The 24,626-nt window shown below is 43.6% G+C and overlaps 1 long non-coding RNA gene and 2 pseudogenes across 7 annotated transcripts in view; 2 read left to right on the forward strand and 1 right to left on the reverse strand.

Annotated features, from left to right (window-relative positions):
- LOC127484884 (uncharacterized) overlaps positions 1-24,626 on the forward strand; it is a 250,294-nt gene that overhangs the window by 36,560 nt on the left and 189,108 nt on the right. The window lies entirely within an intron of this gene.
- On the reverse strand, positions 7,188-7,816 carry LOC100349282 (dynactin subunit 3 pseudogene; annotated as a pseudogene).
- Positions 23,865-23,944, forward strand: LOC149119680 (U2 spliceosomal RNA; annotated as a pseudogene).

Below are 24,626 nucleotides of genomic sequence, written 5' to 3' on the forward strand. Positions count from 1 at the left end.
GTACTCTGGTTAAATAGAGAAGGATCATTAAGATTACAGAAAGACAAGTTAATGGAGAAAAACCTTGATTTCTGTAATATGATATCATGCCATATTAATGGTCTCAGGCTGGTGATAGTGGAAACAAAAGTGGGAGCCTGTAGGTTGTCACACTTTAAGCTGAAAGTTTCTGAAAATTTTCAAACCAATGAATGTTTTGATTAGTCAGCAAGTTATTGTAGGAAATGCAGCGTAAGAGCTGAGTAGGAGCCTGTGGGAATTTTCTAAGCAATACCACCACTCTGCAGTTGTATACAACATGCCAATCACCCAAAGTCTTCCATACTGCTCGTGCCATTTGGTTATCACAGTATTCTTGTGAGGAAAATAGAATATATTATATTATGCTGTTTTAGAGAGCTTTGAAATGTTTAATGGCAGAGTTCTCCAAGGATTTGCCCTGGGGTTGGCTTAAGTTATCCAGTCCATGAACATGTTATAGAGCTGCCACAAGGTGCTTCAAGATTAGTGACAGTCATTAAGACTAGGTTGGCCCCAACCCACATTTATAACTACATTTTCCATCATGACTCTACCCATACTACATTCCAGGAAGACAGAATTATTCCCCAGCTCTAAATCTCCTCCTCCTGCTCTTTTATTTCTGTTTTATAAGCCTCTTCAAATTTTTTAATTTCTATCCAAATTTGATTCTCAAATCACATATATATTTCCACCTCTGAAATTTCCTCAGTTCATTTCTTCAACCATATACTAAAATGGCAAGTTCTGAGCTGTTACTTCCCTAAAAGAGAGCTAAGAAACCTTATGGATTGTTCCCTAAAATCAGCTGCCCAAGTATTTCTTTTCCTTCCCTCCCCTTCCCCTCCCTTCCCCTCCCTTCCCCCCCTTCCCCTCCCCTTTCCCTCCCCTCCCCCTTCCCCTCCCCTCCCCCTTCCCCTTCCCTTCCCTTCCCCTTCCCCTCCCCTTCCCTTTCCCCTCCCCATCTGCTGATTCATTCCCCAGATGGTCGCAACAGCCAGAACTGGAAGCCGGGAGCTTCTTCCAGGTCTCCCCAGTTGGTGCAGGGGCCCAAGCATGTGGGTCCTCCTCCAGGGTTTTCCCATGCACATCAGCTGGTAGCCGGATGGGAAGTGGACCAGCTGGGACTCGAACTGGCGCTCCTATGGGATGTCGCTGCCTCAGGCGGTAGTGGCTTAACCCACCATTATGCCACAGCGTCAGCTCACAGCAGCCAGATTTTGTTACTGTTATCTTGTCAGAGAACATGTGCAAAACAGTTTTTCTTCTAATGGACTCAGCCTTGGGCAGAAATTTGCCTCTTCCACTTTCTCTAAGTTCATTCTGCAGGCAGAGGCTTAACCTGCTATGACATAGCACCCAATGTGAGATGTGAGGCTCTTTATTTTCTGTGTAGCATTCAGAAAGGTGCAAAATCCCTACTTTTTTTTTTAACCCTTGCATTACTTGCATTGTACCCTATTACATGAGAAGGCACTGTGGTAATGGAAATCAGAAGTTCTGTAGGAGTGGGCATTTGGCCTAGTGGTTAAGATACCAATTAAGATAGCTGTAACCGGCTCACTGGGCTAATCCTCCGCCTTGCGGCGCCAGCACACCGGGTTCTAGTCCCGGTCGGGGCGCCAGATTCTATCCCGGTTGCCCCTCTTCCAGGCCAGCTCTCTGCTGTGGCCAGGGAGTGCAGTGGAGGATGGCCCAAGTGCTTGGGCCCTGCACCCCATGGGAGACCAGGAGAAGCACCTGGCTCCTGCCTTCAGATAGGCGTGGTGCGCCGGCCGCAGTGCGCCAGCCGCGGCGGCCATTGGAGGGTGAACCAACGGCAAAGGAAGACCTTTCTCTCTGTCTCTCTCTCTCACTGTCCACTCTGCCTGTCAAAAAAAAAAAAAAAAATAGCTGTAACCCATACTGCAGGAGCTGGACGAGAGTCCCTGCTGTGGCTTCTCCCTCCAGGTTCCTGCTCATGCAGACCTCCTCTCTTGGTCTAAGCCTTTCGTTAAGAATGGATGCTTCAGCTTCTTTCTTTCTGCTCTCTCGTCAAAATGTTCAAATATTCTCTCTTTATGGCTGGCACCATTTATACCAAGTAAGCCCTGGTTATTCCCCTAGCACAGCTAGGGGTGCGGCTAGTCCACACTCTGGGAATGCTGCTGCAGACAGTGATGAACAGAGCCTTGGTTGGATATCGTCCCCATCTCATTCTCTCCTGTGTAGAGAATAACGGGGCAGCTGTGAGACCTGAGATGCTAAACAGGTTGAATTTAGGGTATCAATTCTGCAGAATCAGTACTAGCTGCCTACAAATTCACAGTGCTGTGGAGGATTCCAATGGATTTCCAGGTTCAGCAGATAAAGTGTTCTGTACCTGGCAATGAGTTAGCTGGGCTGGGAGAATGGCTTTAGGGGTGACAGGAATTTGCTATCTAAAAACTAAAGGTTTCCTGTGTGTCCTGAAGGAGGAGCCTGGGGTAGGCAGAGGATGACGCAGCATGCAGGCCCTGACAAGTTATAGAACTCCTAGAGTCCTAGCTTGCAAAGCCCTTTGTAATGCAAGGCAGCCATCCTGCTTTTCCGGGCCTAACCAGCCTGAGGCTCACCTAAAGTGTTTGTGAGGACTCTCTTATGCAAAACTACTTCTTGCCTAAGAAAAGGTTACCGACTTGGTGTCATTTTACTGTTTTATACAAACTCATAGCCAAAATCGAAAAGAACTTGCATTAGTCCATTCCTGCCTTAGTCTTAAAACTGGTCGCATTCTTCCTGCCTTTGCCACTTGCCGTCCTGTTCTCTGCATGGTAGTCAGAGGGATCCTTTTTTTTTTTTAAGGTTTATTTATTTATTTGAAAGTCAGAAGTTACACAGAGATAGGAGAGGCAGAGAGAGAGGGAGGGGGGGAGGGGGAGGGGGAGGGGAAGGGGTCTTCCATCCAATGGTTCACTCCCCAAATGGCCTGAGCTGTGCCGATCCAAAGCCAGGAGCCAGGAGCTTCTTCCGGGTCTCCCACGTGGGTGCAGGGGACCAAGGACTTGGCCCATCTTCTGCTTTCCCAGGCCATAGCAGAGAGCTGGATCAGAAGAGGAGCAGCCGGGTCTTGAACTGGCGCCCATATGGGATGCCAGCGCTTTAACCCACTGCACCACAGCGCCGGCCCCCTGGAGTGATTCTTTTAAAAGAGCTGTTCTTTGGCTCACAAATGTCCAGTGGCTAACAGGGTAGAAGACTGAGTAAAAGTGAAAGACCATGTCCTTCTGTTGCCCTGTGTGACTCCACGGACAAGATCTGATGCTGGCTCTTCATTGCCTGCTTGATCTCCTCTCCTCCTCGTCTCCCTTCTGTCCGCTGAACTTTCAGCCATGCTGATTTCCTAAACCAAGCCAGACTTCGGCGTAGATGTTTTCTTTGCTGGAATACTTTCTTACCAGACACAAGCATGATTTTGTTCTCTCAAAGGCCACTCCGTCAGTGAGGCCTTCCCAGTAGTAATCCACTTGAAATTCTTCACATTCACACTTCCTATCTCCCTTCCCAGCTTTCTTTTTCTCCATAGCACTAATCATCAAGTGACTGCTATATGCTGTCCTTACTTATTTCTATACCATGTGTATCCCCTTCCGCCAATGTCAGTGTCAATTCTTTAAGGACAAGTTTTTGCCCATACCTTAAACAGTGCATGGCACATAATATATGCTCTGTCATTATTTGTTGAATGAAGGAATTGACCAACCATCTGTTCAATCCTCAGCTTTACTTTGCTGTGAAATCTTTCTGGGACTTTCTTATGAACGGTTTCTTCCCAAAGTCCAGACAACCTGGATAGGTTTTCCTAAGTGATAAGTTCTTACTCTTGTTAATGTACAATTTTCTGGTAACATTTGCAGCCCTTCTAATAACTTGGAGTCATTTTCTTATCAGACACAATTCATTGAAAGGCTTCTTTATTCTGATACTTGTCTTCAAAGTTGTCTATATAGCTGCATCTCAGGCCTTTATTGTAGCTGATTGTCATTCAGTGAATCCTTAGCTTATTTATTATTTTTTAAAAAGATTTTTAAAAAGAGCTGGGCCGGCCGGTGCCATGGCTCACTTGGCTAATCCTCCACCTGCACTGCCGGCACCCCGGGTTCTAGTCCGGGTTGGGGTGCCGGATTCTGTCTGGGTTGCTCCTCTTCCAGTCCAGCTCTCTGCTGTGGCCCAGGAAGGCAATGGAGGATAGCCCAAGTGCTTGGGCCCTGCACTTGCATGGGAAACCAGGAGGAAGCACCTGGCTTCTGGCTTTGGATTGGATTGGTGCAGTGCGCTGGCCGTAGCGGCCATTTGGGGGGGTGAACCAACGGAAGGAGGACCTTTCTCTCTCTCCCTCTCTCTCTCTCTCTCTCTCACTGTCTAACTCTGCCTGTCAAAAAAAAAAAAAAAAAAGAGCTGGGCCGATCTGGAGCTAGGAGCTAGTTTTGTATTAGAGTCCTGACTCCACTTTGGATTCCAGCTTCCTGTTAATGCACACCATGGGAAACAGCAGTGATGGCCTAAGTAATTAAGTTCGTGCCACACATGTGGGAGACCTGGATTGGATTTCCAGCTTCAGTCAAGCTTCAGCTGTTGTGGGCATTTGCAGGAATGAATCAACAAGTGGAGGTCTCTATCTCTGCTTCTCAAATAAATTCTAAAATATACCAGAAATAAGAGAGTATTTCCTTGGAGCGCCAGATTCTGTCCCGGTTGCCCCTCTTCCAGGCCAGCTCTCTGCTGTGGCCAGGGAGTGCAGTGGAGGATGGCCCAAGTACTTGGGCCCTGCACCCCATGGGAGACCAGGAGAAGCACCTGGCTCCTGCCTTCAGATAGGCGCGGTGCGCCGGCCGCAGTGCGCCAGCCGCGGCGGCCATTGGAGGGTGAACCAACGGCAAAGGAATACCTTTCTCTCTGTCTCTCTCTCTCACTGTCCACTCTGCCTGTCCAAAAAAAAAAAAAAAAAAGTATTTCCTTGAAGATCAAGGAAGTGGTTTGAATTTTTTTAAGATTTATTTGTTTATTTATCTGAGAGGTAGTTACAGAGAGAGGGAGAGACAGGTCTTAAATCTGCTTGTTCACTCCCCAAATGGCCGCAACAACCGGAGCAGAGCTGATCCAAAGAAAGCCAGGAGCCAGGAGCCAGGAGCCAAGAGCTTCTTCCGGGTCTCCCACATGGGTGCAGAGGCCCAAGCACTTGGGCCATCTTCTACTGCTTTCCCAGGCCATAGCAGAGAGCTGGATGGGAAGTGGAGCAGCCGGGACTCAAACTGCTGTCCATTTGGGATGCCGGCACTGCAGGTGGTAGCTTTACTCACAACGCCATAGCACCAGCCCCTGCATTTTTAAAAATATAAATGTTTTACCCAGTAACAAATGTACGGAATTTATTACTCCTAGGAAGAGATCCAGCTAGAAAAACTTGGAAAGCAGGATTGAAAGTTTTCGGTATATTCATGTAAATCAAATAAAAATGATGGAGTACTTACTGTATTTTAGGGACTCATGATGTGGAGATGATGACATGGTTCCTGGGCTCAGGGAACCAACTGGCAATATTGATATGATTCAAAATGACATTATAGTGCTAAGAGAAAAACAGAGGCAGATAATCAAGTTCTCCAGTGATAGGGGAAAATATATAATTGATTATCTCTGTTAAGGAAAAATGGGAGTAAGGGAAAACTTCTCCAACAGATGAATCTTTTTTAAAAAAGATTTTTATTTATTTATTGGAGAAGTAGAGCTAAGAGAGAGAGAAAGGAAGAGACACAGAGAGAAAAGTCTTCCATCTGCTAGTTCACTCCCTGAATGGCTGCAATGGCCGGACCTGGGCCATTCTGAAGCAGGGAACCAGGTGCTTCTTTCAGGTCTCCAATGTGGGCACAGGAGCCCAAGCATTTGGGGAATCCTCCACCACTTTCCCAGGCCATTACCAGGGAGTTGGGTTAGAAGCAGAGCAGCAGCAACACAAATTGGTGCCCATATGGGATGCCGGTGCTGCAGGTGGAATCTTAGCCTACTATGCCCTGGCGTAGGTCCCAGATGAATCTTCTAATTGTTCATGTTTATGGGCTAGTATTATGTGTATACAATGTATAATGATCAAACAGTGGACATTTGCATTTCCTTTAACAGATTATTCTTTTTTAAAAAAATTATTAAATCTCATTTGCTAGTTCACTCTCCAGATGCCTGCAATGGTTGGGACTGGGACTGGGCTGGACTGAGGCCAGGAGCAGGCAACTCCATGTGAGTCTCCCATGTGGGTGGCAGGAAGCCGATTACTTCATTCATCACCTGCTGCCTTCCAGGCTCTGCATTAGCAGGAAGCTGAAGTCAGGAGCTGGAGCCACATATTGAACTCAGGTATTCCAATACGGGACACAAGTGTTTTAATGGACACTAGGCTAAATGCCTGCCCCCTTAACAAATTTTTGATAGAAAAAAGGCTATAGATCTCCCTGGAAAAATAAACTTATGAGAATGCATACCAACACCATTTTAAGAATTCCTGCAGCATGGTGCTATTCTTGAGCATAAGCTAAGGCTCTGTGAGTACTTTCGGTGGATGATTTCTCCCTGAACACTGGGATGGAGCTTCTACACACTTATGATTCTAAAGGTTGTAGAGGATGGAATATGATTTGCTAATAAAGATAACTCCTGAACCCATTGGAACATTACTTTTACTTATTTATTTACTTATTTATTTGAGAGAAATTTTTCCATGCACTGTTTCCCTCCCTAAATGTCTGCAATAGCTGGGGTTGGGCCTGGCCCAAGCCCACAGCTGGAAACTCCATGCAGGTCTCCCAGGTGGGTAGCAAGGACCCAACTATTGGAGCCATCAGCTGCTGTCTCCCAAGGTGTGCACCACTAGGAAGCTAGAATCAGGAGGGAAGCTGTGGCTTGAAGCCAGGTACTCTGATGTGGGATGCAAGTATTCCAAGTAATATCTGAACTGCTAGGCTAAACACCAGTGCCCAAAGGGACATTTTGATGAATTTGGAGGGGTAATTGACCTTTTTCTTTTTCTCCTTTTAGAAAAATCTTTGTAATTTATTGTTACACTGTACAAGAAGTTGAAGGGGTTGGTGGTAGTTGCGGTGAAAATCATAAATCTCAGGTAACTTGACTTCTAAGTGCAGATAGGCAGTCCTTGAGTCAATGAATACAAAGCTGCCTCTGCCTTGTTACAAAGACAGCTGGCAGTGGGCCCTGGAGCCTGGCTTCCCTGACCCACCCTGGGATGGGGAGCAGCTGTCACTTCTCTGCTGGCTTCATTTGTTTGGCAGCCTCTAGCTGGCAAGGCTTTGCTTGGAGAGCAGCATCGTAGTCTTGTAGTTCTCCAGGAGAGCTTTGGACTCCTCTGGGATCTGCATCCACTGATCCTGCTGGCGGATGTGGATCTGGGCCAAGAGCCACAGGCAGGTGTCATGCTCAGGAACGGCTTTGAACTGAGCACTGTCCAGTATGGGAGCCAAGGCGTCTACCTGCGCCAGTTGTGCAGCCAGGGAGAAGAGAAGCTGCTCCTCTGTTAAGATGAACTGCAGCTCAAAGGCATCAGATAATGGCCCTGCAGTTGATGTCCTCAGGATCCAGGTATTGATCAGGTCTTCAACTTGTTTGTACAGAATCTTCACCTTCTTTTGCCTGTTAGGTATGTCCCCCAAAGCCACCTTCACCTTGACCAGGCCGTAAGCTACCTTATGTGCCCAACCCAACCCGTCTCATATACCCAGTGCTCCTGCTCCTCTACTCAGGCCTATAGCCACTGCATGTCCCTCAGAGCCACAATCTCTACTGCCACCCAAATCTTTTACAAAAATTTTATTTAAGGTATGGAAATTTCATGTATTTCAAGTGTACAGATTCAGGAACACAGTGATCCTTCCTACTCTACCCTTCCTCCTGTCCTCGATCCCACCCTTCTTCCTCCTCCCTCTCTTATTCCCACTCTTAATTTTTACAAAGATCAGTTTTCAGTTTACTTTATACTCATAAGAGTAACTCTAAGTAAAGAGTTCAACAGATAGTATGAAGAAAACACTGTTCTTCAACAGTAGAGATGAGGGCCGTAAACAATCATCAAATCTCAAAATGTCAATTTCACTCCTATACATTACATTTTAGGTACTCCTTTTTTTTTTTTTTAAGATTTATTTGCTTATTTGAAAGGCAGAGTTACACAGAGGCAGAGGTAAAGAGAGAGGTCTTCCATCTGCCAGCCAGGAGCCAGGATCTTCTTCTGGGTCTCCCATGCAGGAGCAGAGGCCCAAGGACTTGGGCCATCTTCCACTGCTTTCCCAGGCCACAGCAGAGAGCAGGATCAGAAGTGGAGCAGCTGGAACTTGAACCAGTGCCCATGTGGGATGCCAGCACTGCAGGCAGTGGCTTTACCTGTCACCACAGCGCCAGCCCCAAGGTACTCTATTAGTTACCACAGGGAAAACATGATATCTATCTTTTGGGACTAGCTTATTTCACTAAGTATAATGATTTCCACTTGCATCCATTTTGTTGCAAAAGATAGGATTTTATTTTTTTTAACTGCAGAGTAGTATTCTATACTATATATATACCATAATTTCTTTATCCAGTCATCAGTTGGTGGACATCTGGATTGATTCCATATCTTAGCCGTTGTGAATTAAGCTGTAGTGAACATGGGGGAACAGATAACTCTTTCATTGCTGATTTCATTTTGTTTGGGTAAATCCACAGGAGTGGGATGGATGGATTGTATGATAGACCTATTTTCAGATTTCTAAGGGATCTCCATACTGTCTTCCACAATGGCTGAACTAGTTTACATTCCCACCAACAGTGGATTTGGTACCTTTATCCCCACATCCTCACCAGCATTATTGTTATCCAAACTTTTTCTAAAAATGCTGGAGAATAAATATATGGTTTCTGTGACCACTACTGACATATACAATTGTAATGCAAAACAGCCATAGTAAATCCATCAGTGAATGAATAAGCATAACTGCATTCCAGTACAACTTCATTTACAACACCAGGTTGTGGGCCTTCAGGCCATAGATTGCTGACCCTTGGATCAGAGAGTGGTCTAAAAGATATCAAGCTGTATATATGCGCTTGTGTTCAAACCTGAATCCCCTGGAGGCACTCCTTGTAATAAAAGCATAGACTATCACTACAGGCAGAGACAATTGAAATTGGAAGACCTGGTTTAAATTCTACCTGTCATTTACTGTCTGTTTGATCTTGATCCTGGTACTTTAGCCAATTGAGCATCAGTTTCCTCACCAGTAACATAGACATAATAATGTCAGCTAGGCAAGGTTGTTGGGAAGCACGTGGTAGGTATTCAGTACATACCTCATAAACTGAACTTCTCAATGATCTTCAGTTCCCTGTCCCTGTTCCTTTCTTTTAGCCAACCTATCATGATAGAGAACCCCATCATGAACTTCAGTGCTATTTACTCTACAAGTCAGGTACAATTGCCTGGGCACATCAGCATGGTTGCAAAAGCATGAAGATGCCTTCTGGGAAATCTATCATCCCAAGTAAAAAGCATGCCACATATCTTGACTCAAGGACACATGAGCTGGTGTAAGGGGCTTTGTTAGATTGTGAGCCCATCAGAGTGTCTGTCACAGACATCATTTGGTACAGCCCCCTCGAAGTTATGACTGAGTCTTATGGGAAATGATTTCTAATAAAAGAACAAATAAAAGAAACCTTATTCTAACATTTGGGCAACTTCAGTATAAACAGCTTTGACAGCACTGTCGAAGATTCCACCACAGACTTTTAGCACCTTCTTTATTGGGCACTGACAAACCTGCTCATGGACAGTGCTGGCCTCCAGTCTACCTTTGCAGGTATAGTAGAGGTCTTGCTTTCAGTGATCATTGGCTATGATAATATATGAATGTACTTCAAAGAGTTAATTGGGTGGGGGGGGCGCTGTGGCACCAGCATTAAAGCCCCAGCCTGCAGCGTTGGCATCCCATATAGCAATGGTTTGTGTCCTGGCTGCTCCATTTCCGATCCAACTCTCTGCTGTGGCCTGGGAAAGCAGTGGGGTATGGCCCTCGTCCTTGGGCCCCTGCACCCACGTGGGAGACCCGGAAAAAGCTCCTAGCTTTGGATCAGGCTTAGCTCTGACCATTGCAGCCATCTGGGGAGTGAACCAGTGGATGGAAGACCTCTCTCTCTCTTTCTGGCTCTACCTCTCATTGTAACTCTCTTTCAAATAAATGAAATAAATTGTTAAAAAAAGTTAATGGGAAATATCTTACTAAAAATATGCATGGGTCTCAAAAATTATTTTTGCACCAAAATAAACTTATCTTTCAATTTCATTTTTCCATGAACTTTCTGAAGTACCTGCATGCATCTCTAGAGGCTAACTCTAAAAGAGAAGAAGAAAAGTGGGAGGCGTGAGTGCCAGACTCCAGAGAACTTGTGAGATGTTTTCCAGAATTTTTGTGGGAAGAGGGGAATGTAGGGACTTGGAGAATGCATGGGTAGGGAATGAGGAAGAAGTTCCTAGAGAGTGCAAGGGGATAGAGCCAGAAAAATACCAACTCGTGATTTTTCTTTCCTGCAAGGCTCCTGTGATATTGGCAATACTATTTACTTTCCCTAAAAACCCTGTACTTCGTGGCCCTTTGATCTTTCCATGTAGATTCCCTCTCCCCACAGTAGTATCTTTACTGTCATGGTTTTCCTCCCTAAAGGCTCTGCTTCATGTTTTTAGCTTATCCAAAGGTTCATTTTTAGTCCACTTTTATTTTAAGGCATATTACCCTGGATTCAGGATGGTCTGTGTTCCATTAGGGAGTTCCTTTCAAAATTGCTCCAATGTCATAGTATGAGGACCCCATGGTGCTCATTGGGGAACTTTAAGAAATGATATTTTGTCATTCAATTCCACCGCCTAATTGTGAGAAGAATGCAGTAATAGCAGAATCACAGCTCCTATCATGAAAAGCTCTTCAGGTGTATCAGTACTCTACTAACCTCCTTGCCTGTGTGAGTTGGTCACCTCTCACTAGAACCCTATGCAATATGTGCTGCATTGAAACAGGGGCTCAGCAAAGCTCAGAAACTTGCAGATTTATACCCTGGGCTTCAAAGCTCATATTAACTACTATGTCATCTGTCTTTCCCTGGTGAGCAATTATAGAAATGGAAAACATGGCAAGAGGACAAGTTGGTAGCATTAACTAAAATGTCTAGATTACGTATATGGATTCAAGCACACACAAAAGAAACTGATGAGTACACATGTTTGTGTGTTTCACTAATATTCCTTTTTTTTAAAAAAAAGAGATTTATTTATTTATTTATTTATTTGAGAGGCAGAGGTAGAGACAGAGAGAGAGGTCTTCCATCTGCTAGTTCACTCCCCAGATGGCCGCAACAGCTTGAGCTGGGCCGATCTGAAGCCACGAGACAGAAGCTTCTTCCAGGTCTCCCACGCAGGTGCAGGGGCCCAAGGGCTTGGGTCGTCTTCTACTACTTTCCCAGGCCGTAGCAGAGAGCTGGATTGGAAGTGGAGCAGCCGGGACTTGAAGCGTCACCCATGTGGGGTGCCGGCACTGCAGGCAGCGGCTTTACTTGCTACGCCACAGCGCCTGCCCCTCACTAATGTTCCTTTGCACACCATAGTGTCACTGGCCCTGTGTCCCCCCAGGCCTGTTTACAGTAACTGTACTTCCTTCTCCCTCTGAGATTCATTTGGAGGCATCAGTTGATGCCAAATGGTGTATCATTAGCTATTAGCAGCTGCTACAAACAAAGAAAAGGAACTATATTCTTTAGGGCGCATTTTGGAATACTTCAGGAAACTGCTCTTAGAAGAGGAAATGCACTTTAATCATTCCTTTTTCAGTTCCCTTCACAAAACTTGAGATCTTCACAGTTTTAAAGAGCAGAGTCTTGGCAATGTTAACCATAAGGGTGTCTAAAGCTTGTTTGGTTTCTTCTAACACTCTTTCTTGGGCCAAAATGTCAGGCCTACTCACGCTGCAGAATATTCCTTATCTTTGTTACCACCTTTTCATTGCTATTCCTTAGAAGATGAAGAGTTCCTCCTTTAGATAGCAGTGCCTCCCAGAATTGGCATTTTCTTCCCTCCACATTGTGACACATCTCAGGTTCCAAAGCTAGCTAGGGAAATGGTAATTGCTCAGATATGGCCGGAGCCAAGCCTCACAGGACTGTCTACCAATTTGTGTCTGTAGTTAGAAGCTCCATTAACCCTCAAGCCAGCCAGGTTGATTCTAAAGCCCCTGGATACTGGAAAAAAAAAAAAGTAGTTTTGAAATGGGCTCCAGGCATAAGCCCAGGATTCTAGACTGATTAAAACATAGAAATTATCCTGCTCTCCTAGGGCTGGCATTGTGGCCCAGAGGATTAAGCCACCGCCTGTAATGGTAGTATCCCATATCAGATAGCTGGTTCTAATCCCAGCTCCTCTGCTTCTGATCCAGCTGTCTGCTAATATGCCACGGAAAACAGCTACCCCACTTAGGAGAACCAGATGAAGTTCCTGGTTTCTGGCTTTGGCCTGGCCCAGCCTTGGCTGTTGTGGACATTTGGGCAATGAACCAGGGGATAGAAGATCTCTCTGTCTTGTCTTTTCTCTCTGTTACCCTATCTTTAAGTAAATAAGTAAATAAATCTTGAAAATAAAAAAGAAGAAATTGCCCTGCTATCCTGTCTGGATTAATGTCCTCCAAATTCCCTGAATACAACTTTTTTTTTTAAATGTCTAATTGTCAAGGTTTTTTATTTTTTTTAAAGATTTGTTTATTTTATTCAAAAGGCAAAGTTAGAGAAGCAGAAGCAGAGAGAGAGAGAGAGAGAGAGAGAGAGAGAGAGAGAGAGATCTTCTATTTGCTGGTTCACTCCCCAAATGACCACAACAGCCAAAGCTGGACCAATCCAAAGCCAGGAGCCAGGAGTTTCCTCCTAGTCTCCCATGTGGGTGTAGGGACCCAAATACTTGGGCCATCCTCTGCTGCTTTCCGGATTGGAAGTGGAACAGCTGGAAATGGAACTGTGTTCATATGGGCAGTGGTTTTACCCAGTATGCCACCACACTGGCCCCCTGAATACAACTTTAACCCCAGCACTTGACCTAGGTCAGACTACAGGAGCTGCTCTTGAGTTACAAGTTGGTTCTTGTCACATCTGTCCTTTCTCATTATGTCTTCCTTTTTCATAAAAGATTAATAAACTTTTAAAAATTCAGTTTCATTTTATTTGAAATACAGAGATGCACATAGAGAGATAGAGAGAGAAATAGATCTCCCACCGACTGGTTCATTCTCTAAATGCCCACAACAGCTAGGGCTGGACCAGCTCAAAACCAGGAGCCCAGAATTCAATCCAGGTCTCCCATTTGCATAATAGGGACACAACTACTTAAGCCATCCCTTGCTACCTCCCAGGGTGTACATTAGAGGGAGATGGATCAGAAGCAGAAGAGCTGGGACTCGAACCCAGGCACTCTGATATGGGATGTGGGTGCTCAGGTGGCGTCTTAACCACTGAGCCAAAAGCCTGCCCCTTGTCATATCTTCCTATGGTCTGAACCGAGAATGCACTTAACTTCTAGATTGCACATTTGTATTTTGTCTCATGACTCAATAGCCATATTGCCTGCATTTTCTTCAGCATACATAAAATTGCATTTCATAGAATGTAATGGAGCTACTTAAACAATGAGGATGATTTTACAGAGGCATGAGTCATCACATCTTCAGTACATAATGTAATTGGTGTACAATATCAAAGAAAGAAGCCTGTGAGGTCAGATCATTGTATGTTCATTAAAACCCTGGGACGAGAGAAGGGACCGTTATAGGGTGTGTTTCCTTTTAAACTTAGCCTTCAAAACATTTTTAAAAATCTCAAGCAATAAATTGAAAATCTTATTCTTCAGTGCGAAGATTCAGGTATAGCTGACTCATGAAGTGTTAGTTTAAATCTCTTTTGGGGAACCTAAATTGTCAAAAAATATGTGAGAACCCGCAGGCTAATTGAAACACAAAGTCCTCCCAAGGCAAATGCTAAAATACAAATGGTGTCTTATCTCCCTGGTTCCAATTTTCTCGAAGTTGCTGCCTGGTGAGAAAAACCTTCTTTCACAACTGCCTGCTACACAGACGCATCTTTGTTAAATTGAAAGTCCTTTATCAGAAAGTTTCCCTTAAATGAAATTTCTAGAAGATCATTTGAAGAAAGAGCAGCTGGACATTTATGTTTAGTAACATTCTCTTCAGAGAATGTGATCAGAGGCCTAGGCTTCATGCCAAGTTATGAAGACAGAACTTAGGAGAATGATATTGTAATGAGACAAAATATATCTTTGGCCCTGTCATCTTACTTTTTTTTTTTTTTTTGGCCACACCTAGGTTTTCGCTATCTAGAGGCATCTTTACATGGATGTTTCAAATTTGGGTTACCTCAAACCCTTTGTTTAAAAATAAACTCATCATTTCCCAGCTTTCTGCTTCTCTTTATGGTATTCATCTGTGCTTTCAACGTAGAAATGTTGACGTCACCTTGAATGCATACTTTCTTTCCTTAACAAACATTTCTTGAGTACTTTCCTTGAACCAAGTTCCATGCAAATCCAGAGGCATGGTGGCAGCTCTCAAGGTGCTCCATATTCAGATCATAACTGAATTGTACGGCACCTGATTGCACAAAGGCATGTAGAAAAGAATGGTTGCTACTGTTATTTTTAATATTGCATTTTTTATGTGTTAGCTTCCTTCTATTTTCACTATGTGAACGCTGGCTCTTCAAACTTGGTGCTAAAATTATTGCAACAACTTTTCCAGGTCTTTAAAGCATATCAGTGGTTACATCTGGTTATTTTAGTCTTGTTCATTAGTCTACTTGCTGAATTTGCTGCTTTGGAACCTTGATTTCCAGTATTTCGTGAACATTATGAGCCCTGTCTGTCTTGTGTCCAATTCTGCAGAAGCAGAGCCTCACAGGGATTTGGTTGCCTATGATGTGATGAGGAAATGCTCATTGGAAAACACTTGTGAGAGAAGGCAGGATAGGGCGAGAAAACAACAAGAAACGAAATTGTCTCTGATGAAGTCTAGCCTTGGTCTGCTGTGTGGAGGTAGGGCACTGGGGCACAAACCATGGGTAGGGTTGTCTACACTTTTGGCAAGAAGTCAGCCTTATGTACCTGTCTCAATTTTTCCTAAGTTCTGAGCCATCCCTGTGCTGGGACAGAACATGCAGGGGGAGGCAGCTCTGACAGCTGAGAGCGATTCTCCCGAGAAAAGAGGAAGAGCTGTGAGACTTCAGGAGCCAACTCTGCAGCAGCTGCATCATGCCATGCTGGTGAGAGTTGGGTAGACACTAACAGGCCCGTGTCTATCAGTGATTTCCAAACTTTAGTATGCATCAGAACCACCTGGTGGGCTTGTTAAACCAGAGACTGCTGGGCCCTAGGCCCAATCTCTGATTCCCTTGTTCTGTCTGAGGTAAAGCTTGAGACTTTGCATTGCTAACAAGTTTCCAGGCAATGTTGATGCTGTTGCATTCTGCGTAACACTTTGAGAGCCACTGATCCATGCAGAAAAATAGCTCACATAGGGCGGGCATCGTGGTGCAGTGGAATAACCTGCAGCTTGCAACACAGGCATCCCATATCAGAGTGCTGGTTTTAGTCCTGGCTGCTCCACTTCTGATTCAGTTACCTGGTAATGAGTCTGGGGAAGCAGTGGAAGATGGCCTGAGTGTGTGGGCTCCTGCACCCACACGGGAGACTTGGAAGAAGCTCCTGGCTCCTGGCTTCGGCCTGGCCCAGCTCCGGCCATTGTGGCCATTTGGGGAGTGAACCAGCAGATGAATAATATCTCTCCTTCCCTCCCTCCTTCCCTCTTCTGTAACTGTGTCTTTCAAATAAATAAATATTTAAAAAATTATGCAGATAAGCCAATACAGAGAATCATAAATTTATCTAAACAGAAACCCATGATCCAAAACTGGTACTAGGGTAGGAAAATCTGAACTGTAATTGAGGAATTGCCAAAGGTTCAGTGTGTATAATTGTAAGTTTAAAACTCCAGGAAGATCCAGTTGTTATGGGACCTGACAGGTCTATGAATTTTAGCAACAGAGAGAGAGATGAAAAGGAACCATTTTGAAATATGCCAGAACATTCAATTTTTCAGAAATTCTGTTTGTTTGTTTGAAAGGTAGAAAGAGAGAGTGAGAAAGAGATAGCTCTTTCATCCACTGGTTTACTTTCCAAATGCCCACGATAGTCAGGACTGGGCCAGGTCAAAGCCAGGAGCCAGGAACTCCACCCAGGTTACCTGTGTGGCAAGAACCCCAAGTACCTGGGCCATCACCTGCTGCCTCCCACCTCCAGCTGCATTAGCAGGAAGCTGGGTTGGAAGCAGAGGTGAGACTGGATCCCAGGCACTCTGGTATGAGATGAAGGCATCCCAAGTAACAGCTTAACTAGGTTTTATCAGTTTCCAAATGGCCAGGGAAAAGGTAAATACCCAACTCCAGCAATTCTAGGGCTGAGAAGCACTTGGGAAGTTCAGGTTAGAGGCAGAGGCTCACTAAGACTGAGACCTAACCAGAGGAGTGTGGAATGCTTCCCCTCCCCCACATGTTACTCCCACATTATTCAAGGTGTACATCATGTTCCCTACTTAGAAAAAATTACAAGGCATACAAAAAGGCAAAAATTACATTTTGAAGAGACTGAACTAGTGTTAGAACTACACTCATGTATGGCAGGAATGTTGGAATTATCAGACCACGAATTTAAAAAGTGATATGATTAATGTGCTGGGGGCTTTAATGGAAAAAGCAGGCAATATTTTTTTAAGACTTATTTATTTATTTATTTGACAGGTAGAGTTACAGACAGTGAGAGAGAGAGAGAGAAAGGTCTTCCTTCTGTTGGTTCACCCCCCAAAATGGCCACTATGGCCAGCACACTGTGCCGATCCAAAGCCAGGAGCCAGGCACCTCCTCCTGGTCTCCCACGCGGGTGCAGGGGCCCAAGCACTTGGGCCATCCTCCACTGCCTTCCTGGGCCACAGCAGAGAGCTGGACTGGAAGAGAGGCAGCCGGGACTAGAACATACCTATACACATCATATGCCAACTGCAGAAAATCAAAGACAAGGGATAAATTCTTGAAAGAAGCCATGGGGGGAGGGGGAGACCCATCTTATCTATAGGAGAGCAAAGATGATAATTACATTTAACTGATATTATTTTTTTTTTTTTAAATCTTTTATTTAATGAGTATAAATTTCCAAAGTACGACTCATGTGTTACAATGGCTTCCCCCCCCCATACCGTCCCTCCCACCCACAACCCTCCCCTTTCCCACTCCCTCTCCCCTTCCATTCACATCAAGATTCATTTTCGATTATCTTAATATACAGAAGATCAGCTTAGTATACCTTAAGTAAGGATTTCAACAGTTTGCTCCCACACAGAAACATAAAGTGAAAAATAATAGATGATTTTTTTTAAATGATGATGAAATCAGATCAGACCTATTGTCATGTTTAATCCCAGTGAGAGTCAAGTTGGGAATTGATAATTTCTTTCTTTCTTTTTTCTTTTTTTTTTTTTTTACAGGAGATCAGTTTAGTGTACATTAAGTAAAGATTTCAGTCGTTTGCACCCCCATAGAAACACAAAGTGAAATATACTGTTTGAGTACTCGTTATAGCATTAAGCCTCAGTGTACAGCACGTTAAGGACAGAGATCCTACATGAGGAGTAAGTGCACAGTGACTCCTGTTGTTGACTTTACCAATTGACACTCTTGTTTATGGCATCAGTAATCTCCCTATGCACCAGTCATGAGTTTCCAAGGCTATGGAAGCCCCTTGAGTTCTCCGACTCTTATCTTGTTTAGACAAGGTCATAGTCAAAGTGGAGGTTCTCTCCTCCCTTCAGAGAAAGGCACCTCCCTCTTTGAAGACCTGTTCTTTCCACTGGGATCTCACTCACAGAGATCTTTTTGCCAGAGTGTCTTGGCTTTCCATGCCTGAAATACTCTCATGGGCTTTTCAGCCAGATCCGAGTGCCTTTAGGGCTGATTCTGAGGCCAGAGTGCTATTTAGGACATCCGCCATTCTATGAGTCTGCTGAGTATCTCACTTCCCATGTTGGATCACTCTCCCCTTTATTTATTCTATCAGTTGGTGTTAGCAGATACTAGACTTGTTTATGTGCTCCCTTTGACTCTTAGTCCTTTCATTATGATCAATTGTGAACTGAAATTGATCACTTGGAGTAGTGAGATGGCATTGGCACATGCCACCTTGATGGGATTGAATTGGAATCCCCTGGTATGTTCCCACTGTTGGTGGGAATGCAAACTGGTCAAGCCACTATGGAAATCAGTCTGGAGATTCCTCAGAAACCTGAATATAACCCTACCGTTCGACCCAGCCATCCCACTCCTTGGAATTTACCCAAAGGAGTTTAAATTGATAAACAAAAAAGCGGTCTGCACCCTAATGTTTATTGCAGCACAATTCACAATAGCCAAGACCTGGAACCAACCTAAATGCCCATCAACGGTAGACTGGATAAAGAAATTATGGGATATGTATTCTTTAGAGTACTATACCGCAGTAAGAAACAGCGAAATCCAGTCATTTACAACAAAATGGAGGAATCTGGAACACATCATGCTGAGTGAAGTAAGCCAGTCCCAAAGGGACAAATACCATATGTTCTCCCTGATCGGTGACAACTGACTGAACACCAAAAAGGAAACCTCCTGAAGTGAAATGGACACTATGAGAAATGGTGACTTGATCAGCATAGCCCTGACTGCTAATGGACAACTTAATACATTATCCCTCATAGTATTTTTTTTTTGTCTGTTCTACTTAATATGACTGGTTTAATTCTGTAATTAATACACAGTTATTCTTAAGTGTTGAAAATTAACTGAAATGTGATCCCTGTTAAACATAAGAGTGGGAATAAGAGAGGGAAGAGATGTATAATTTGGGGCATGCTCGGGCTGACTTGCCCCAATTGGTAGAGTTGGAAACATTTAACTGATATTATTTTTAGAAAGATTATTTATTTGAAAGGTGAATTACAGAGAGGGACAGGCAGAATCAGAAACAGGGAAGTCTTCCATCTGCTGGTTCACTTCCCAAATGGCCACAACAGCCATGGTTGGACCAGGCTGAAGCCAGGAGCCTGGAGCTGCTTCTGGGTCTCCCACATGGGTGCAAGGTCTCATTCTGCTGCTGTTTACCAGGCACATTAGCAGGGAGCTGGATGGGAAGCGGAGCAGCCAGGACTCGAACCCACATGGGATACTGGTGCTACAGGCAACGGCTTTACCCACTATGCCACAGAGCCGGCCCCTGCTGATATTCGTGACATCTACATTACTTCATCCAACAGCAAGATGTATTCTTCTCAAGCTCATGTGGAATGTTCACCAGGACAGACCACATTCTGCTCCTTAAAATATACCTTAACAAATTGAATAGAATAGAAATCATAAACTGCTGCTCTCAGATTACAATGGAATTAAACTAGAAAACAGATAGCTGGAACATCTCCAAATACTTGGAGATTAAACAACATACCGTAAAAAATCCATGAGCCAATGAAGAAATCTCAAGAGAAATTAAAATATATTTTGAGCTGAATGAAAATACAACTCATTGAAATTTGTGAGATGCAGCAAAAGCAGTGCTACAGGAAACTTATAGCATGGACTGCAAATATTAGAAAAGAACGGAAGGAGACATTTGGCATAGCAGTTAAGCTGCCTCTTGAGACACCTATTTCCCATATTGGAGTGCCTAGATTTTAGGTCTGGATCCCCTCTCCTTTCCAGCTTTCTGCACCCTGGGAGGCAGTGGGTGATGACTCAACTCGGGGCACTGGGATTGAGTTCCCAGCTCTTGGCCTCAGCCTGGCCTAGTCCTGGCTGTTGCAGGCATTTGGGGAATGACCCAGTGGATGTGAGATCTCTCTTTGACATATACTCTATCTCTCGTCCCCTCCCACTCTCCCTCCCTCTCTCTTCCAAATAAATTAAATCTAAAAAAATAAGAAAAATCTAAAACCAATCAACTAAGGTTCTACCCTAGGAACCTAGTAAAAGAAGAGCAAATGAAGTCCAAAGTGAGAAGAAAAGAAATAACAAAATTATAGCCAAAATAAATTCAATTGAAAATAGGAAAACAATGGAAAAGATCAACAAAAGCCAACATAAGTTCTCTTTAAAAGAAAATCAATAAGTTTGATGAACTTCTAGCCAGATTAAGAAAAAAAGAGGGAGAATACAAGTTATTAATATTAGAAGTGAAAAAGATGTCACAATAGATCTCACATATATTCAGGGATAATAAAGGAATAGTATAAATAACTACACCTACAGATTTGATAACCTAACTGAAATGGATCAATTCTTTGAAAGACACATTCTGCCAAAACTCGGACAAGAAGAAATAGACGATATGAATAGGCCTATTAATGAAGTTGAGTCAGTAATTAGTGACTATCAGAAACAGAAAACACTAGACTTAGTTGGGTCCACTGGTAGGTTCTATTAAACATTTAAGGAAGAAATTATATCAACTTTCCTAAATTTCATTCAGAAAATATAAGCAGAGGGAGTGTTTCCTAAATCATTCAAAGATGCCAACATTGCCTTATATCCAAGCAAGACAAGATTATAAGGAAAGGGGCCGGTGCCGTGGCTCACTTGGTTGATCCTCCGTCTGCGGTGCTGGCATCCCATGTGGGCACCGGGTTCTAGTCCTGGCTGCCCCTCTTCCAGTCCAGCTCTCTGCTGTGGCCCAGGAGGGCAGTGGAGGATGGCCCAAGTGCTTGGGCACCTGCATCCGCGTGGGAGACCAGGAGGAAGTACCTGGCTCCTGGCTCCGGATCGGCGTTGCTCTGGCCGTAGCGGCCATTTGGGGCGTGAACCAACGGAGGGAGGACCTTTCTCTCTGTCTCTCTCCCTTTACTATCTAACTTTATCTGTAAAATAAAAAAAAAAGATTATAAGGAAAGAAAACTACAGATCAATATTAGTCACACATATAGAAGCAAAAATCCTTAATAAAAGATTAGCAAATCAGGGATGGTGCTGTAGGGTAAAGCCGTCACCTACAGTGCCGGCATCCCATATGGGCACTGGCCTGAGTTCCGGCTGCTCCACTTCTGATCTAGCTCTCTGCTACTGTGCCTGGGAACACAGTAGAAAATGGCCCAAGTGCTTAGGCCTCTGCATCCTCTCCCCTCCCCTCCCCTCTGCCCTCTACCCTCTACCCTCTACCCTCCACCCTCCCCTCTCTCTTTGCCTCTTTCTGCAACTCTGCCTTTCAAATAAATAAATCTTTTAAAAGTATATTAGCAAATTGAATTCAACAGTGTATGAAAAGAATTATATACCACATCCAAGTGGGATTTATCCTAAGTATGCAAGACTAATTTAACATTCAAAAATCAGTTAAAAGTAATCCATCACATCAGTTGGCTAAAGATAGATGCAGTAGATGTAGAAAAATATTTTACAAAATCTAATACTCATTCATGACAAAAACTCTCAATAAATTAGGAATAAAGGGGAAGTTCCTCAACTTGATAGAAAATATCTACAAAAAATCTACAGCTAATTTAATGGTGAAAAAATAGTAGTTTCCACTACCATCAAGAACAAGATAAAGATGTCCTTCTGCCCCCCAGCATTCATTTTCAACCTTTTACTGGATATCCTGCTTAATTCAATAAGACATGAAAAGGAAATAAGAGATGTACTGATGAGAAAGTAATAAAACTGTCTTTCTTCACAGGTGAAATAATCATCTATGTAGAAAATTCGAGAATTGACCAGAAAAAAAATTTCTGGAACTAGTAAACAAGTGTAGCAAGTTTCTAGAATACAAGGTTAATTTAAAAAGGTCAGCACTCTCCTCTATACCAACAATGAACAATTGGAAAGTGAAATTAAAAAGTCAATAAACATTTTCACTAGCACTCCCAAAATGTAATCTCTAGGTAGAACTCTAACAAAATATGTAGAATATGTATGATGAAAAACATCAAAGAATCGCATAAATGGAGAGAGATTCCATGTTCATGGATAGGAAGATATTTCTTCTTACCTCCTTGATTTACAGATTAATCGCAACTGCAATCAAAATCTCCAGATTTTTTTATATGGACAACATGATCCTAACATTTATGTGCAGAGACAAAGGACCCAGAATAGCCAACACAGTGTTGAAGAAGAATAAATTCAGAAGATGACATAACCCAACCTTTTTTTTTTTTTTTTGACAGGCAGAGTTAGACAGTGAGAGAGAGACAGAGAGAAATGTCTTCCTTTTTCCGTTGGTTCACCCCCCAAATGGCCGCCACGGCCAGCGCTTTGCGGCCGGCGTGCTGCACCAATCTGAAGCCAGGAGCCAGGTGCTTCCTCCTGGTCTCCCATGCGGGTGTAGGGCCCAAGGACCTGGGCCTCCACTGCCTTCCCAGGCCACAGCAGAGAGCTGGATTGGAGGAGGAGCAACCGGGACAGAACTCGGTACCCCAGTCGGGACTAGAACCCGGGGTGCTGGTGCCGCAGGCAGAGGATTAGCCAAGTGAGCCATGGCGCTGGCCATAACCCAACCTTGAGACATACTATAAAGCCACAGCAACTACAACAATGTGGTACTGATGAAGGAATAGACAAGCCAATGGAACAGAAGAGTGCCCAGAAATAGACCTTCACAAGTCTAATCAACTAATCTTTGTTAAAGGAGCAAAGTCAATACAATTGAGCAAAAATAATGTTTTCCTCAAATAGTGCCAGAATCACTGGACACCCACGTGCAAAAAAAAAAAAATATCTAGGCATGTACCATACACTCTTTCCCAAAATTAACTCAGAAGTATCACAAATCTAAATGCAACATGCAAAACTGAAGCTCCTAGAGGTAACAAAGGAGAAAATGTAGATGACACTGGTTTTGGCTTGTGACTTTTTAGATAGGACATCAAAGGCACCATCTATGAAAGAAATAATTGATAAGCCAAGCTTCATTAAAGTAAAAAAAAATCTGCTCTGCCAAAGATGCAAGAAAATGAAACTATAAGAGACAGATGGAAAGAAACTATTTGGACAAGCATATCTGATAAAAGTCTATTACCCAAGATAGATGGAGAACACTTAAAACTCAGCGATAAGAAAATAACCTGATTTAAAAAGTGGGTCAAAGATCCTAACAGATACCTCACCAAATAATATATACTGATGGCTTATAAGCATATGGAAAAATATACCATGGGACCGGGGTTGTGGCACAGGGGTTAAGCTATGCATGCAATGCCTTATTCCATATTGGGATGCCAGTTCAAGCCGTTTCTGTTCTGTTTCCAACCCAATTTCTTGCTTATGTGCCTGGGAAAGCAGCAGAAGATGGGTCAGGTACTTGAGTGTCTTCTACCTGTGTGAGAAACGAGGATGGAGTTCCCAGCTCCTAGCTTTGGCCTGGCCCATCCCTGGTTGTTGTGGGCCTTTGGGGAATGGAAGATTCTGATTCATTCTCATTCATTCTCTCTCTCTCTCTCTCTCACACACACACACACTGTTTTTTAAATAACAATCTTCTTTTTTAAAGATACTTCACACCAAATGACATCAGGAAAATGCAAATTAATAAAAATAAATCTTAATGAAGAATGGGATGGAAGAGGGAATAGGAGGTGGGACGGGAGTCAGGGTAGGAGGGCGGATACGGGAGGAAGAACCACTATAATCCAAAAGCTGTACTTATGAATTTTATATTTATTAAATAAAAGATTTTTTTTATCGCTTCTTGGCCTTTTGGCTAAGATCAAGTGTAATATTAAATAAAATCTTTTTAAAAGAGAATATGAATTAAAACAACAGTGAGATATCACTACACATCTATGAGGACATCCAAAATCTAGTATGTTGACAACAGCAAATATTAGTGTTGATTTGGAGCAACAGGAACCCTCATTGATTGCTGATGGGAATGCAAAATGGTATAGCCACTTTGGAAAGCAGTTTGGCAGTTTCTTACAAAACTAAATATACTTCTGCCATATGCTCCAGCAGTCATGCTCCTTGGTGTTTAACCAAATGAGTTGAATCTGTTTGTTTCCATGAAGACCTGCATATCAGTGTTTTTTTTTTAAAGATTTATTTTTTTACTTGAAAGTCAGAGTTACACAGAGAGAGAAGGAGAGGCAGAGAGAGAGAGAGAGAGAGAGAGAGAGAGGTCTTCCATCCGCTGGTTCACTCCTTAGATGGCTGCAATGGCTGGAGCTGTGCCAGTCCGAAGCCAGGAGCCAAGAGCCAAGAGCTTCTTCCAGGTCTCCCACGTGGGTGCAGAGACCCAAGGACTTGGGCCATCTTGTACTGCTTTCCCAGGCCATAGCAGAGAGCTGGATGGGAAGTGGAGCAGCTGGGACTCAAACTGGTGCCCATATGGGATGCCAGCACTGCAGGCGGTGGCTTTACCAGCTATGCCACAGCGCCGGCCCTTGCATATCAGTGTTGATAGCAGCTTTATTCATATGTGCCCAAATTTAGAAGTAACCAAT

This window comes from Oryctolagus cuniculus, chromosome X (assembly GCF_051225735.1).
Source record: "Oryctolagus cuniculus isolate XC-2025 breed Fujian yellow rabbit chromosome X, ASM5122573v1, whole genome shotgun sequence".
Taxonomy (NCBI): Eukaryota; Metazoa; Chordata; class Mammalia; order Lagomorpha; family Leporidae; genus Oryctolagus; species Oryctolagus cuniculus.